Source organism: Trichechus manatus, unplaced genomic scaffold, assembly GCF_000243295.1.
Source record: "Trichechus manatus latirostris isolate Lorelei unplaced genomic scaffold, TriManLat1.0 scaffold00180, whole genome shotgun sequence".
Lineage (NCBI taxonomy): Eukaryota > Metazoa > Chordata > Mammalia > Sirenia > Trichechidae > Trichechus > Trichechus manatus.
This window is the reverse complement of record NW_004444116.1, coordinates 3969557-3987801: the sequence shown is the minus strand read 5'-3', so window position 1 is coordinate 3987801 and position 18245 is coordinate 3969557. Positions and strand designations below refer to the sequence as shown.

Here is an 18245-nt window from a genome sequence, read left to right as displayed (position 1 = left end):
CACTCTCCGTCTCTTTATGGGTGCATTGAGTCCATTTACATTCAGTGTAATTATTGATAGATGTAAGTTTGTTGCTGTCATTTTGTAGTGCTTGTGCCTTGCTTTTTTATTGGAAATATAAAGATAATAAGTTCTTCTCTGAAAACCTTACAGGGTTGTTGTAAGGATCAAATGAGTTAATGTATGTGAAACCATCGTGGAAATTAAGTATACTAAATGTTTGTTGTTATTGTTGTTGTTGTTAAGTGTCAACAAGCTGATTCCAACTCATAGTGGCCAAATGTGATGGAGTAGAACTGTCCCATAGGGTTTTCTATTCTGTAATATTTACAAAAACAGATCACCAGGTTTTTCTCCCATGGAGTAGCTGGGTTGTTTCGAGCTGATGGGTGGGCTCAAACGCCAGGGTATGTTTGAACTGCGGACCTTTAGGTAAGCAGCCAAGCACTTAACCATTGTGCCACCTGGGCTTCTCTTATATCAAATATGTTGTTGTTGTATGCCATTGAGTCAATTTGAACTCATAGCGACCCTTATGACAGAGTATAAACTGGACCAATAAGCAACATCATGATAAATGGAGAAAATATTGAAGTTGTCAAGATTTCATTTTATTTGGATCCACAAGCAACACCCATGGAAGCAGCAGTCAAGAAATCAAACCACCCATTTCATTGGGAAAATCTGCTGCAAAAGATCTCTTTTTTAAAGTGTTAAAAAGCAAAGATGTCACTTTAAGGACTGAGATGGACCTGACCCATGCCATGGTGTTTTCACTCGCTTCATATGCATATGAAAGCTGGACAATGAATAAGGAAGATTGAAAAAGAATTGATGCCTTTGAATTATGGCGTTGGCATAGAATATTGACTATACTATGGACTGCCAGAAGAATGAACAAATTTGTCTGGTAAGAAGTATAGCCAGAATTCTCCTTAGAAGCAAGGATGGCAAGGCTTCGTCTCAATATTTGGATATGTTTTCAGGAGGGACCAATCCTGGAGAAGGACACCATGCTTGGGAAAGTAGAGGGTCAGCGAAAAAGAGGAAGACCCTGAATGAGATGGATTGACACAGTGGTTGCCACAATGGGCTCAAGAATAACAACCATAGTGAGAATGGTGCAGGATCGGGCAGTGTTCCCTTCTGTTGTACATAAGGTGTAACCAGACACTTCCAGGTCTCCTTCACGTGGCTAGAAAGACAGGAAGCAGTGAAAGCAGAAGAAGAAGCTTTATTTAGTTGGCCAAGGAGCCCACTGATATTTGTGTCTCCAAGTTGGCTCCCTGAACAATGGCCTGAGGGGTTTATATGGGTGAAGTAAATTGGGTCTGGGGTCTTAAGCCCCAAGGTGGCTTAATTGGTTTGGCCCATAAAGACGTTCCTGGGGCTGTCTGATCTTCTGTGCCTGCTCAGTTTAAGGGGGGGCCACAAAGATGGTGTTTTGCCCACGTCCAGGCATAGACGAGGGTGCGTTTTTCGGCCTCTGACGTCAATAGGTCATCCAAGGGACATGGTTGTTGGTACTGCTCACATCAGGTGGGCCAAATCTGGTTCCAGATCAGTTTCGACTGGTCTTGAGACCCCAGTCTCTTGTTTTTCTTAACTGAGCCGGAACCAGAAGTATACCAAAATAAGGAGATATCTTAAAGACAGGGGTTTAGTTCCTACATTACCTAATAAGGAGATAGCTTACATGCAAGGCATTAGTTCTCATATCACATAGGATGGCAGGCACCAGCCCTTGCTTATTCAAGATGGTGGGGGTGCTATCGGCCTCATAGGTGTCATTGATTGAATTATGTCCCCCCAAAGTATGTCTATCAATTTGGCTAGGCCATGATTCCCAGTATTGAGCAACTGTCCACCATTTTGTCATCTGATGGGATTTTTCTATGTCTTGTAAATTCTGCCTGTATGATGTTAATGAGGGGGGAGTTCAGGTTCTCCAAAAGTCATCTCAGCTTCACCCTTCCGGGTGTCTGATTAAGAGAAGATTATTCCTTTGCTCTGAACCTCACAAGGTAACAAAACCAAAAACCAAACCCACTGCCATGGAGTTGATTCTGACATAGGACAGAGTAGGACAGCCTCATAGATTTTCCAAATTGCGTTTGGTGGATTCGAACTACCAGCCCTTTGGTTAGCAGCCATAGCACTTAACCACTACACCACCAGGGTTCCCAAAAGTACTATGTGTGAAATACTGTCTCATGAAGACAATTTGAGAGCTAAGATGAGGTTCTACATAACAAAACCTTTAAGAGACTTTAGGTTTGGCCACTGTACTCCAGTCCAGGAGTGCCTCCCCCTTAGTCTACACTTTCACACTTACAGCTTCTACAATTACAGTTTTTACAATCACAGTTAACCCTGTTAACAGTCAACACTCACAAATGAATCATACAATCCTATCTTCCTCTTCCCTCTCTTCCCTATACCCATCAGGAAAAGAGGAATCTATTCAGTGGGGATCCTCCCTTGTCCCCCTCACTTTGAGTGTAAGCACACCCACAAAAGCATGTAAGCCAGGCACTTCATGCCTTTATCTTCCCCCGTTTTAGATAGACAATTTCTAAAATGCTTGTCCCTAGCAAACCATTACTCTGAGGAGACAAGCTTATTCCTTGGTCTTGAAGAATCTTCAGTTCAGTTTGGAACTTTGAGCATCTGCATCCATAAGCAAAGCCAGTCTGGAGCAAGCCATCAAATTGCAGCAATCTACACCAACTCACGGTGTCAAACATGTTTCTCTTCATTCAGTGGGATTCTGGTCAGCTCATTCCTAGCCATCCAAACTAGGTCACAATTGGTAAGCAGCCTTAGGCTAGAGAGTTCACACACACCTCCCAGCACTTCAGACAGTTGCTTCACAATCTCTCATCCCTAGAGCCCTTGTGCTAGGTCAACAGGTTCCAGTGGAACATGTCCAAATTCAGCCCATCTCTTCATTGCTACACTTCCCCCACTTCCACTCATGAGTGGACCCAGATGGTCACCACAAGGGAACATACCAAGGTGTCTACTCACCAGCTCCCTTTAACTTCCAGTCCTGGAAGGGCATTCCTTCTGATGGGCAACGACTTTCCCTGCCTGGATGCATCCAAAAGCAAACTGCTCAAAATTCAAAAAGCAAAACAGTCATTTTTTTTTTTTTTTTTTCCTTCAGGTCCTCCTTCAAATGCAAATCTCTTGTTCTCTCAGCAGTTTTACGTAGTTCTGCTTGTCTTCGAACATGCAAATTCTGGGTGAGGCTCAGATATTTTACCTAACCCCCTACTCTATACACAGGACTTCTGCATTCAAACAGACTGTATTCCCCTTGGGCAAATCCTAGTTCCCCTCTTAGCATATCCACTAAAGTATTGGCTGAAGGTAGAGTTACACTCTATAATCTCTAATATCCAATATTCATTTCTATCATACATTTAGGTCTGTTTTACAATACTGGGTAGTGTAAATATTCAATATCCATAGTACATTCAATTAAATACATAATCCTAAACGCACAACCCTTTTTAAAAACATTTCAGTTTCATCTTCTCTTCTCCATACCCTATCTTCCCATTCATATGCCTATAGCCTTAGACCTCTGGTGCATGGAAAGACCCCAGCCCTCCATCAATCATCCTGCTTATCTGGTCCAGTTTTTGCCCCGGGCCACTCCAGATGCAGCATAACATTTCTTTCAGTCATTACAAGTAAGCACAACAAAAGTAACCATCTAAGAATCAATGTGTGATGGAAAATTGGACTATTAAGGGGACCTGTGTGAGGCTTGGACCTATGGAAAGCACTCTGGGAACTCATAGAGTGTGCATTAGAGTAAGACATGTTGATATCCATCAGAAAAACCCCCTCCTGGGATCGGAAAGCGATTGGAATCAGCAAGTGGACCTGTTGGTACTGTTGTAGAGAAAAACTTGAATGTTGTTTCAAGTTAAAATAGAGAGGTGTATTAAAGGTTTAAAACAATTGCAATTGGGGAACTATGTAGCCCATTTGAAAATAGAACCAGTTAGTCCCAAGGCAGTGTTGTTATACAAGTATTCTTATGAGGTAAAAAGAGGAACTAAACCACAGGGAGGACAATTACAGGAAAATCAACGAATATTGTAATAATTACACTTTGATTGGTTACTGATTATTAATAGTATAGTTAGTCATTACAGATAGTTTCACGGGATGATAGATCATGGTGACAAGATGCTTACATGTTTTTATTTTTTGTTTTGTCTATCTTGCAAAAATATCTTGTTGGCAGTAGCACCTAGACAGCACTCTTCCTGAGTACATGTATTTTGAGGGGTGCAGATGATCACTTGGTTAAGACCCGTCAGGGCATATGGTTTCATATCCTGGTTTTGACCACCTAGGAAAAATATGTTTTTCTCAAAAAAACATAGCTGTTAGTCTAGAAATCCAGATTAAATTTAGATAGCATGGTTTGTACCGCAATAGTGCAGATTGGAGCTGCCTGCCGCAATAGCCAATTTTGAGACAGGGGTGAGGTGAGCAGCAAGAGTTTTATTATATATCAATATATAGGAGACAAAGGGGAATAGATTCCTCAAAAAAACCTGTCTCCCCCAACTGGAGACTGGCCGAAGGCTTTAGAGGGACAGGATTATGAGTCTTAGAAATCTGTGAAATGTTAGTTCCTCCTTGAGGTGTCATGGTGGTCACGTCCCAGATGAGTTAACCTTTTACTGGTATTCTTGAGGGCTATCTCGCGCCAAGCTGGTTTTTTGTCACAAGACGGGTGCTTTGTTTGGTCTTTCATTCCTAGATTATTATCACTTGTTTCCTACCCTGAAGGGACATTGGTTAATCTTAAACATTTTATAAAGACTGGAACAGAAAGAAAAAGAAAGATCATGAGACAATGTGGGGTTTAGCAATGGGGGAGTAATAATAGTGAGACGGACCTGTGCAGCCTCATCCATGGTCAGCATATTATGCCTCTGTCTCACTGACTACACTGAAAGTTGTCTTTTCCTGAGACAGTATGCTCACTTGAGGTAGCCAATTGGGTCCATGAAATAAGCAGACATGGGGATGCTGCAGCAATGCAGAGATGGGCTGAATGTAGACACATCCCTCTTGCACACTATGAGACACTTACTTATTCAATCTGTATCCAGAACAAATAATCTGAGAAGCTAGATTATATGAAGAAGAAAACAGCATCAGAATTGGAGGAAGACTCATTAACCACCTGTGATATGCAGATGACACAATTTTGCTGGCTGAAAATTAAGACGCCTTGAATCACTTACTGATGAAGGTAAAGGACTACAGCCTTCAACATACATTATATCTGAACAGGAAGGAAATGAAAATCTTCACAACCGGGCCCATAAACAACGTCATGATAAACAGTGAAGAAATCAAAGTTATCAAGGAGTTAATTCTATTTGAATCAACAATCAATGCCCATGGAAGCAGCAGTCAAGAAATAAAACATCATATTGCACTGGGAAAATTCGTGGCAAAAGACCTCTTTAAAATTCTCAACAACAACAAAAATAAAATAAATTATGTTTTAATATCTTAAAAAGCAAAGATGTCACTTTGATGTGTAAGGTGCCCCTGACTCAAGCCATGGTGGTATTTTGAATCACCTCGTATGCATTGCAAAACTGGACAATGAAAAAGGAAGACCAAAGAAGAACTGACACATTTGAATTGTGACATTGGCAAAGAATATCGAATATACCACGGACTTCTAGAAGAACAAACAAATCAGTCTTAGAGGAAGTACAGCCAGAATGCTCCTTAGAAGTGATGGTGGTGAGACTATGTCTCACTTTGGACACATAGTCGAGAGGGACCAATCGTTGCAGAAAGTCTTGGTAAATGCTGGTAAAGTAGAGGGTCAGTGAAAAAGAGGGAGATTCTCAATGAGATGCATTGACAAGGAAGCTGCAACAATGGGCTCAAACATAGCAATGAACGTGAGAATGGCTCCAGACTGGGCAACATTTTGTTCTGTTGTATGTGAGGTCACTCTGAGTTGGAGTTGACTCCCTGGCACCTAACAACAAGCCTTGGTTTTTTGATCTATAAACTGAGGGTAATAATCCCCTGGTTTAAGAGGTTGTTAGGTTGTAACAAGATGGTGTTCATTACCCCTTTAACTCCTTCCATCCCTCCCCTCACCCAGTGGTGATGGGGCTTTCTGTACAAAATGGATCAGTGTTGTACAGTGAGTGACCACCCATATCAGCCTCTGAAAGGATCCTTTGTCCTGAAGGGAATGACTCTGAGGAACATGAAGATCCAGGTATATGGGATGAAAATTTGGGCTTAGGGGTAGATGAGGAAAAAGGGATGGAGATTAAGGGAGAGGGGACACCTAGGTGCCCATGTTAGGTGAATCCAGCACTCCTAACAGTTAAAGGCAGAGGAACAGCACAGGGATGTCTAAACCATCCTTTGGAATATGAGTGTATTCCTGACCAGCCAAGAGTCCCCAGCTCTAAATGGGGAATCTAATCGGAGATCTTCCCTACATTAAGCTATTCCTCCCCCAATACACACTCTCTGGGTATGGATGAACCTGATGAAAACTGGCTCTCACAAGGATTTGCATTTACGTCACCTGCTTGCTTCAAAATCGGGAGGCATTTTGTACGTCTGTCCATCCACTGTGGGTGTGGGCTGGGCTGTGTAATGGTGATATGAGGTCATGAGTGTGAAGCACCAAGTGCAGGGTTTGGAATATAGCAGATGTACATTGATTGTTCTTTTTCCTTCTAAAGACAAAATACTCTGGCATTAAATGGCCTGAGTCTTGGAATCACACAGACCTGTGTTCATGTCCTGGGCTCATATCCCTCCTCTTCATCATCAGTTTCCCACTCTATTGGCTCATTCATTCTTGCATACACACATGCTGTAAAACCTCCCATTAAAACAAACAAAAACTAAATAAATCAAAGTAAAATCCTATAAAAGTTAATCACTTGATCCCATGTCTCTCTCCAGTTACTGCTCCATCTCTATGACACTCCTAATAGAACAATTCTAAGTCTATTCTCTCACTCACTATATTGTCTTCTAAAAATATTGAGCTTTTATTTTATCAGATGAATATAGTCCAAAAATTCGGAAACTTTTACCAGGCTTGTTTTCAAGAAGCCATCCTCAATTCCATATACCCCACTTTCTGAACTCCAGAAAATAACCAAAACCAAACCTATTTATGTTGAGTCAATTCCAACACATAGCGACCCTATAGGGCAGAGTATAACTGCCCCATAGGGTTTCCAAGGAGTGGCTGGTGGATTCTAACTGCTGACCTTTTGGTTAGCAGCCTGAGTTCTTAACCACTGTGCCACCAGGTCTCCAGAAGGAATCTTTTAATGCTTTCAGTTGATTCTCTTATTGTTATTTCTATGCCTCTATATAACCTATTTATACTGCTCATTCTTTCTTGTTCAGTTTTATGTATCATCTATAATGGATTATCTCTCCTTCACACACCCTCATCCTCCCAACATGGATATGTTATACTTTTGGTTAGCTCAGTGTTGTTTACTGTTGTTGTGCACCTTCAAGCTGATTCCGACTCATAGTGACCCTATAGGACAGAGTAGAACTGCCCCATAGGGTTTCCAAGGCTGTAATGTCTACAGAAAAAGATAGCAGATTAAGCCTGTGACTGAAGGATGTAACAAACTACAACGGCAGAAAACCCATCAGCTTAGACTTAAGGGGACAGAGATAGAATGAAAGGAAAGAACGCTGTGTGCTTCTTGAAATTCTACAGGAAGGAAACAGACCAAAGGAGCTACATCTGTTGTCCTCCAGGAAAAGAAAATTACCATCCCTGGAGCAGCTTGCAGATCAGCAGAACTGTTGGAAGGAATACAGGAAGCAGGGTCTTCTCAGTTTCAAAGAGTGGGCCAACAGTCTCCTGGATCGCAAAGGGTGGGACCACATCCTTCTAGGTTTCAAAGAGCTGGATCTTCACCAAATCGCTTCCAGAGTGTGGGGCTGCAGTTAAGGTGTGCCATGTGGATGGACCATTGCCCAAACCTGAGGCAGTGGGGCTTACATGCCCAATGGGCAGAAAAATGAGGTCTTCTGGGGTAGAGGGGTAGGGTTGACACACAGATGGACTAGGAGAATGAGGCCGCCTAAAGCTGAGGGAGCACAGTTGCCATGCCAGAGGGCCTGGAACGTGGAGCAGAAGCCCAGAACCAAGGAGCATCCATCCAGAATTCAGAGGGCATGGCCAGCACCCAGAGTCTAGAGGGTGAGGTGATTGCCCAGATGGTCTCAGAGAAGAGATGATTTTTTTCGAGGCTTGAGAGCTAATGTAATTTTTTCTGCTGGGTTTTAGATTTGCTTGGTGACTGTTATCCCTTCATGCCCTCCAGTTCCTCCCATTTGTAACGGAAATGTCTACCTTGTGCCTGTTCTATCATTGTACTATAGAAGCAGATAACTTGTATTCTAGGTTTCACAGGTTCACAGATAAAGACAAATTTTGCCTTAGGATAAAATACGCCTTAAGTCTCACCTACATTTGATTTTATGCACCAGAAGATGAAATTTCGAACTTGGAGTTGATTTAAGGCTTTTGGGATGATGTGATAGGTGAGTGAGTTTCTCATGTGGCAAGGGCACAGATTTTGGGTCGCCAAAGTGTGGAATGTTATGGATTGAATTATGTCCCCCAAAAATCTGTGTTGTAAATTTTAACCTCTATACATGTGGTTATGATCCCATTTGGGAATGGATTGTCTTTGTCATGTTAATGAGACAGGATTAGTGTAGGTTGTATCTTGAGTCAATCTCTTTTGAGATATAAAGAGATTAAACAAACAAACAGAAGAATTGAGATAGGGGAAGACTGATGCCAAACCACATAGAGATCTCCAAGGAACCAGGAAAAAAACTGAAGAGACAAGGACCTTCCTCTAGAGCTGACAGAGGAAGAAAGCCTTCCCCTAGAGCTAGTGCTCTGAATTCAGACTTCTAGCTTCCTAAACTGTGAGAAAATAAATTTCAGTTTGTTAAAGCCATCCACTTGTGGTATTTTTGTTAAAGCAGCACTAGATAACTAAGATATGGCCCATGGGAAGTAATGCAAAGTCTCTGAATTTTCTGACCTTTCCCCTCAGTGTCTCCAAAGACACATGTGACCAACCACCACATCTCTGATCGTGAGGTCACATTGAAGTGCTAGGCCCAGGGCTTCTACCTGGTAGAGATCACCCTGACCTGACAGTGCGACAGGCAGGACCAGGGCCACGACAACGAGCTTGTGGAGACCAGGCCTGTAGGCGACCGGACCTTCCAGAAGTGGGCAGTCGTGGTGGTGCCCTTTGGAGAGGAGCAGAGATACACTTTCCATGTGCAGCTGCCTGAGCCCTTCACCCTGACATGGGGTAAGAAGGGCAGGAGGCCTTCTGGAAACCTTCAAGGATTCAGGGCTCCTCATCTCCCTTCTCTTTCCAGAACTGTCCTCCCAACCCACCACCTCCATCATGGGAATCATTGCTGGCCTCGTTCTCCTTAGAGTTGTGGTCATTGTACCTGTGGTGGCTGGAGCTGTGGTCTGGAGAAAGAAGAGCTCAGGTAGGATGGGGGTGGAGTGTGAGTTTTCTTGTACCAGTGGGTGGTTTCAAGTCCCAAGTAGATTTGCTGTCTCCTACCTCGTTTCAGGGGGCACCATCCACACATGTGCTAACCCAGTTTGGAGCCCTGTGTGCTAACAATTATTCTTTTGTAAAGCACATGTGGAAATGAAGGGCAAGTCTTCCACCTTAAGGTTTTGATGACGGACACATTATTTGCAATAGTTGAAGGTCATAGGGGAAGGTTCTGCTGAGGACAGACTTCCAGAAGGGTTGTTGGTCTAGTCACAGTTCTGGAAACTTCTCTGGGATTCAGAGCTAGCCGGCTCTTCTAGGACCTCATGGTTCTGCCTACTCCCCAATCTCTCACAGAATACTTTCTTCCCACAGGTGGGAAAGGAGGGAGCTACGCTCAAGCTTCAAGTAAGTATGGAGGAAGGGAGGCTGATCCTGAGACCCTTGGGATAGTGTAGACGGGAGCCCATCTGGGAGCCCCCTCACCCTATAATTCCCATTCTCCTAGTCCCATCTTCTGTGGGTTCTGACAAGATCCTGTTTTTGTTCTTCTCCAGGCATCGACAGTGCCCAGGTCTCTGATGTGTCTCTCAGGGCTTCTAAAAGTGAGACCCTGGAAGGAGGGGGCTGACGTAGTGGAGGGATTGAAGAAGAGGGGACAGGAGTGGGTTATGGTGATTCTTTGGATTTGGGGATTTTGAGATTGCAGTGGGCTGTTCAGAGTGTCAACACTTACGGTGACTGACTTTAATTTGTTCATGATTCTTTTCTTCTGTAGCATGAGACTATTTTCTTGTGTGTAGTGATACAAGATTTGTTCATAACCTACTTTGTGATTCAAGAACCCCTAACTTCTCTTTCTGCAACTGGTGTCTGAATGTGTCTGCATTCCTATCAGCATAATGTGAGGATGTAGTGGGATTAACCCACCTGTCATGGATTGAATTGTGTCTCCCCCAAATTGGTGTCAACTTAACTAGGCCACGATTCCCAGTATTGTGTGATTGTCCACCATTTTGTTATCTGATGCGATTTTCCTGTGTGTTATAAATCTTACCTCTGTAATGTTAATGAGGCAGGATTAGAGGCAGTTATGTCAATGAGGCAAGACTCAATCTACAAGATTAGGTTGTATCTTGAGTCAATCTCTTTTGAGATATAAAAGACAGAAGGGAGCAGAGAGACAAGGGGGCCTCATTACCACCAAGCAAGAAGAGCCAGGAGGGCACGTCCTTTGAACCTGGGGTCCCTGTACTGGGAAGCCCTTAGACCAGGCGAAGATTGATGACAAGGACTTTCCCCCAAAACTGACGGAGAGAGAAAGCCTTCCACTAGAGCTGGCACCCTGAATTTGGGCTTCTAGACTCTTAAACTGTGAAAGAATAAATTTCTGTTTGTTAAAGCCATCCACTTGTGGTATTTCTGTTATAGCAGCACTAGATAACTAAGACACTCACCCCTACCCACCAGGACCTCCTCCCCACACTGACCTGTGTCTCTTCCTGTTCCAGCAGTAGTGAGGCTGGATGCCCTGAAGTAACTTTCTGTTGCTCTGAGCTGCAGTTTCTCACTTCTCTATTTCAAATGAGAATCTGATAATGAATTTGATTATTCAAATGATTGTATCAATTTATTTTCACACCTCCAGTGTATGAGAGTACCCATTGTTCCACAAGCATTGTCCTGTATTCTTGATAATATTTCCTGTTATTAGTCTTTTATTTATTTATTTATTGTTAGATACTCTGGTGGTCGTGTAATGGATTTCATAATGGTTTTAAAGTTTATTTTTCTAATAATTAATGAGGTTGAACATTTTTTTCTAATTTATTGTTTTTTTGGATACCCCTTTTAGTAAAGAGCCTGTTTGAGTCTGTTACTCATTTTTCAACTGAGTTGCCTTTCTTTTATTCATTTGTAAGAATTCTTTATATATTCTCCACATAAACCCCTTTTTATCATATGTGTAACAGATATCTTTTCCCACCCTGTGGCTTCATAAAAAGAATCTATTCATGTTAATGTAGTCTAACTTTATCCATATTTTTTATGGTTAGTATGTTTTTAATATTCTGTTTAAGAAAGCATCCTTATTGTGAAGATATTGTCCCATGTTACTGTCTAGAAGCTTGATTTTAACTCTCATAATTATATCTGCAATTGACTTCATTTTGTATATTTGCAAAGTAGGTGTCAAGTCATGTATTTTCTCATATTTCTCACAGCTTTGAAATGCCATTTTTTTCATACGTCATCCATCCACACATAGATGTGACCGTTTCTGTACTCTGTATTCTGTTACACATATTTTCTGTCCTTTTGCTAATACCTCACCCTCTTAATTACTGTAGCTGTATGTTAAGCATTGGTATCTGGTGGAGCACTCCCCCTTGTTCTTCTTTAAGAGTCTTCTCTGTTCTAGATCCTTGCCATTTTAATGTAAATTTCAGAATCATTTTTTCAACTTCAACAGAAGAAAATATCCACTGGGATTTTGATTAGGATTGCTTTGAATCTATAGGTCACTTTGGAAAGAATTTATCAAGTCTTCAAGTCCAGGAAAATGGCATATCACTCCATTTCAGTCTTTATTTATTATTCATAATGTTTTGTAGAATTGTTATAGAGGCCTTATATATCATTTATTAAATGAATTCCTAGGTAGTTTATAGTGTGATGCTATTTGAAGTGTCTTTAAAATTTTTATTTTATAACTGTGACTGGAATAATTATTAAATGATAATTCATTGCATAAAATTTAAAATTTAAAACCTACACTTTGATATTGAAATGTCAATGCTTAAAAGAAGTAAAAATTACTCTTTTTGCAACTATTTAAACTTACTAAAACTTAGTTTAAAATCAGGAAAGTGTGCATCAGGGTTGTATACTTTCACCATACTTACTCAATCTGTGCTGAACAAATAATCCGAGAAGTTGGACTATATGAAGAACGTGACATCAGGATTGGTGGAAGACTCATTAATAACCTGCAATATGCAGATGACATAACCTTACTTGCTGAAAGCTAAGAGGACTTTAAGCACTTATTAACGAAGATCAAAGACTACAGCCTTCAGTATGGATTATACCTCAACATAAAGAAAACACAAATCCTCACAACTAGACCAATAAGTGACATCATGATAAACGGAGAATGGACTGAAGTTGTTAAGGATTTCATTTTACTAGGATCCACAATCAACAAACAAACATATCACTTTGATGACTAAGGTGTGCCTGACCCAAGCCATGGTATTTTCAATCACCTTATATGCATGCGAAAGGTGGACAGTGAATAAGGAAGACAAGAAGAATTGACTCCTTTGAATTATGGCATTGGCAAAGAATATTTAATATACCATGGACTACCAGAAGAACAAACAGATCTGTCTTGGAAGAAGTGCAGCCAGAATGCTCCTGGGATTCAAGGATGGCAAGACTTCATCTCACTTACTTCGGACATGTTGTCAGGAAGGACCAGTCCTTGGCGAAGGACATCATACTTGGTAAAGTAGAGGATCACTGAAAAAGAGGGAGACCCTCAGTGAGGTAGATTGAGACAGTGACTGCAACAACGGGCTCAAACATACCAACGATTGTGAACTGGACAGTGTTTTGTTCTGTTGTTCATAGAGTCACTATGAGTCAGAAACAACTCGATGGCACCTAACAACAGCAACAAAACATGCATACATTAACTTAAAAATCAAAGGATACTGTGTTAGTTATCTAGTGCCGCTATAACAGAAATACCATAAGTGGATGGCTTTGACAAATAAATTTATTTTCTCACAGTCTAGTAGGCTAGAAGTCCAAATTCAGGGCATCAGCTCCAAGAGAAAGCTTTCTCTCTCTGTCGGCTCTGTAGGAAGGACCATCTGGACTAGCAGCTTCTCCACGCAGGAACCCCAGGTCCAACTGACATGCTCTGCTCCTGGGGCTGCTTTCTTGGTGGTATGAGGACCCCCTGTCTCTCTGCTAGCTTTTCTCTTTTATATCTCAAAAGAGATTGACTCAAGACACAATCCAAATCTTGTAGATTGAGTCCTGCCTCATTAACATAACTGCCTCCTATCCCACCTTATTAACATCATAGAGGCAGAATTTACAACACATAGGAAAATCACATCAGATGACAAAATGCTAGACAATCACATAATACTGGGAATCATGGCCTAGCCAAATTGATACACCTATTTTTGGGGGACACAATTCAATCCATGACTGGTACATAATTTCCAAAATTCTTGTAGAGAATATGATCAAATATTTGTGAAAAACATCTGTAGAATAATGGTTCTCCATCCTCAAAGTGTACCAGAATCACCTAAGGATATATAGAAATACAGATCCTAGGCTCTACCTGTGGTAGGTAGCTTCTGACATGGCTCCTAAAGGTCTCTGCCTCCTGGTATTTATGTCTTTGTGTAATCCCCTCCCTTCTGTGTATGGGATGGACTTAAGGACTTGCTTCTAACTAACAGAATTGTGGCAAAAGTGATGGGATGTCATTTCTCTGACTAGATTACAAAAGGCTGTGACTTCTTCTTGTTGGCATTTTTTCTCTGGCTCTTCTCACATGTTTGCTGTATGGAGAAAGCCATCTGGCAAAGGCAGCTTCCAGCCAACAACCAGCAGGGAACTGAGGTCCTCAGTCCAAAAGCCTGTGAGGAAATGAATCCTGCCAACCACCACTAAATGGGCTTAGAAGTGAATCCTGCCCTAACTGAACCTTGAGATGACTGTGAACCCAGACAACCCCTTGCTGGAAGCCTTGTGAAAGACCATGAAGCAGAGGACCCAGCTAAGCTGTATTATATTCCTGACTCACAGAAACTGTGAGATAATGAATGTATGTTATTTTATCCTGCCAAATTTGGTATAATTTGTTATATAGAAACCGATAACGAAATACTGCCTCAGACATCTGATTTCTGTTGGTCTGGGGAGGGGCCCCAACATCTATATATTTTTTTAAACCTCCCCAGGTGATGCTAATGTACATCCATGATTACAAACAACTTTCCTAGAGAAACATTTGTGTATGTGCACTGGCAGACTTGTGCAAAATGTTTATTGTAGCATTGTGATAATAGCAAAATACATGAAACAGCTCAGCTTTCCATCCAATAGAGGTATAAGGTATACATTTATTATGGTTTATTACTACACTGGAATACTACAGCAATGTAAAGAAATAAAATTCAATTAATTGCATGAATGATTCTCAAAAGTCAACTTAATGATTCTCCAAAATTAATTACTTCATTCATTTATTCCACAAGTTTAGTGCCTATTATGTGTCAGTCACTAGTCTATGGCCAGAGATATTTCAGTGAACAAAAGCAGTGTATGTAGAATAAAGAGAAGAAAATCACAGGTGTATATAGTATGATTCCATTTATATAAATGTAAAGTATGGAAAAATGAAACAATATATTCTTTAGCAATTTATGTATATGAGATAAAACTGTAAAGAACAGTTATTAAATAATTAGCATAAGCTTGAAGGTAGGTGTGATCTTCTGTGGGGAGAGGGGTATGTGACTGGGGATGTGCCCTCTGCCACCCCCACTCAGCACCATCAGCAAAAGTCTTGAGGTCAGCTGGACAATCTCTTTCATGGGATTCATTAGCCCACTGCTGGCACTAGCTCATTTAGCCGTGCAGAATGATACAGAACAGCAAACACAGCCTGTCAGTATCAAGTGTGTTATCAGGAAAAGGACTTAATATAGTCCAGGGACTATTCTCAGGACCCACAAAATACAGCTCAGGTATAAGAGAAATGAGACCTGGCAGATCTGAGTGTAGAAGGCATGCAGGTTTAAAAGCCTCATGAGACATAGAAATTAATAGATCTTGTAACAGCCTATGGGTGTGTCGTGTCCAAATTCCAACAGCAGACACCAATAGAAGTTCACACTGTACTCAGGGAGGCCCAAAGTTCATGGTACTTGTAGTTCTGATCCTGTCCTATGAGTGCTGTTGCAGTTTATCAATCATGTTTATGTTTACAGTAAACAATTGTTGCCTGGTAACATGACCAACACTTCATATTTATTTAATCTATAGGTTTCCGTAGAAACAGAACCAGAATAGGAAAAACAGAGCCCATTTTCCCATGAAGAAAGGGATAGCATTTTCTAACCTTTACTCATAGGTCCACAGTGGGCTTCTAAAGTACCAGTGATTTCCTACATTTTATCTGGTCAGGGTTCTCTAGAGAAATAGATAATTAGATAAATAAACAGAGAGAGATGGAGATACACAGAATTATTTTAAGGAATTGGCTCACTTGATTGTGGCAGGCTGGGAAGTTCAAAATTTGTATGTCAGGTGACAGGCTGAAGATTCCTGCAGTCTTTTGTCCCCAAATCTATAGGTCTGGCGATGGAAAGAATGGATGAGTTCTGGGAAGATGTCTATTTATAGTCTGGAGACAGAAGGGAAAATTCCTCCCCTCCTCCTTTTTTTCTTTTACCTTCAACTGATTGGAAGAGGCCAACTCACATTATTGAGGGTAACATGTATCATGTTAAACAAATAATCCACTTAAATAGCAAAGATCTTTACTCAAGATATTGATATTAAGTTATACTGAACAAAGAGTAAATTGTTTCTAATGGTGCTCATGACAGTCACTGTCCTATAGATTGCATTTTCCTATGCCAAACACGCATAAATCTTTGGATGGCCTCATGAAATATTTAACTTATGGAATCATTATTTGTATATTATTATTTAATATACAAATCATAATGTATATGAAACCATTCATTAAGGTCTATATTACTGAAGATCCAAGCACTGGTAATGAAAATACAAAACTACATCACCAAAGAAGTTTTTATGTTGTTATGTGCCAGCAAGTCCATTTCAATTTATAACGACCTTATGTGACAGAGTGGAATTGCTCCACAGGATTTCATAGGCTGTAATCTTTACAGGAGCAGAATGCCAGATCTTTTCTCCCACAGTGTTGCTGGTGGGTTAGAACCTTTGCCTTTTCAGTTAGCAGCTGAGCGCTTAACGATTACACCACCAGGGCAACTAAGCAGTTTTCAAAAGGCTTGAGAATAAATTCAGTGTAATCAAGTTTATATTCACATCCTCTATGTATTATATTTCAAACAAAAATAAAAATTCTTACTGACTCAGTTTACCTGAACATATTCAAATAATTAGAGGCATGAAAGAGCTAAGTATCCAATGGTTTGTATCCACAAAAATTTTGCATGAAAGAATTATTACATTAAGTGATTTCTATGATCTAGGGATTACTTGCCTCAGTAAATATTGAGAACAATTAGAAAAAGTATTTCATTGCTTATTTACTCTAATATTTTCCTATGATTTCCAGTTCTGCATTTTTGTAGATTTATAATCAACTCTCACCAGCTTCTTTAGTGCATTCTTCATGTCCTTATTCCTCAAGGTATAGATCAGAGGGTTGAGACTTGGAGTGATGATGGTGTAAAAGAGAGTGAGGAACTTGCCCTGGACTTTGGGAGTACTGTTACCTGGCTGCAGTTACAAGTAGCTAATCATTCCATAGAAGATGGACACCACAGTGAGATGAGATCCACAGGTATTAATTACTTTTCTTTGGCCTGCTTTTGACTTCATTCTCAGCACAGCTCAAGCAATGTAACCATAGGATATAAGAATAAGGAAGAGGGCTGTAAGGACAATGACAATGCCTAAAGCAAAAACAGACATTTCAGCTGCTGTGGTGTCTATACAAGCTATCTTGACCACAGCTGGCAACTCACACAAGAAATGATCCAGAATGTTGTTTTCACATCTAGACAAATCAAGTGTGAGTGTACATAATACCAAAGAATTGGCCAGACTAACACCCCAGACCATGATAATCATCTTGAGACATAAATGTGGGTTCATGACTACCAAATAATGCAAGGGTTTACAAATAGCTGTAAAATGATCATAGGACATAGTAGCCAGGAGAAGGCACTCAATGGAGACCAACCACATATAAACATAGAGTTGAATGACACAATCCACATATTTAATGGTCTTATCAGGTCCCCACAACCAATATCTGAGGTATGATGCTGGTGGTGAAACACAGATCTAGGAAAGATAAATTCCTGAGGAAAAAAATACATTGGTGTGTGCAAATGGGAATCCAGCAGAGATGCAAGAATGATGGCTGTTACCCACCAATGTAATTAAGTAGAAGATGGTGACAACTCCTGACAGGACCATCTGCAGTTTGGGATGATCTGAGAAGCCAAGCAGAATAAAACCATGTAGAGAACTATAATTGTTTTGGCCCATAGTCCTTCAATGCCTATCCTGAAATGAGAAGAAAAAAAATGAGGAGGAGGAGGAGAAAAAAAGGAAAAGAAAGAGGAGGAGGAGGAGGAGAAGAAATCTGTCAACACAGACTGCAGTATATAAATAACTAAATACAAAGAGAGAGAAGGTATGTTTAATAATTGAAAAAAAAACAAAAACAATGGATAGAAAATATTGTAGTCAGGTAATCTGGTATTTATTGTGGATTTCTTTATGGTTATGAGTTCAGAATTACACTTTTTGTCTAGGTAACTCTGAGGAGTTCATTCTTAAACTTAGAGTCTGAATCTTCTTATGAGTAAATTTCAGTCT

General features: G+C 40.6%; 2 pseudogenes; one reads left to right on the top strand and one right to left on the bottom strand.

The window, feature by feature from the left end:
* LOC101361132 (HLA class I histocompatibility antigen, B-67 alpha chain-like) overlaps window positions 1-10236 on the top strand; it is a 43625-nt pseudogene extending 33389 nt beyond the window's left edge.
* Window positions 10237-16958: 6722 nt separating this feature from the next.
* Window positions 16959-18010, bottom strand: LOC101347372 (olfactory receptor 2W1-like; annotated as a pseudogene).
* Window positions 18011-18245: the final 235 nt, after the last annotated feature.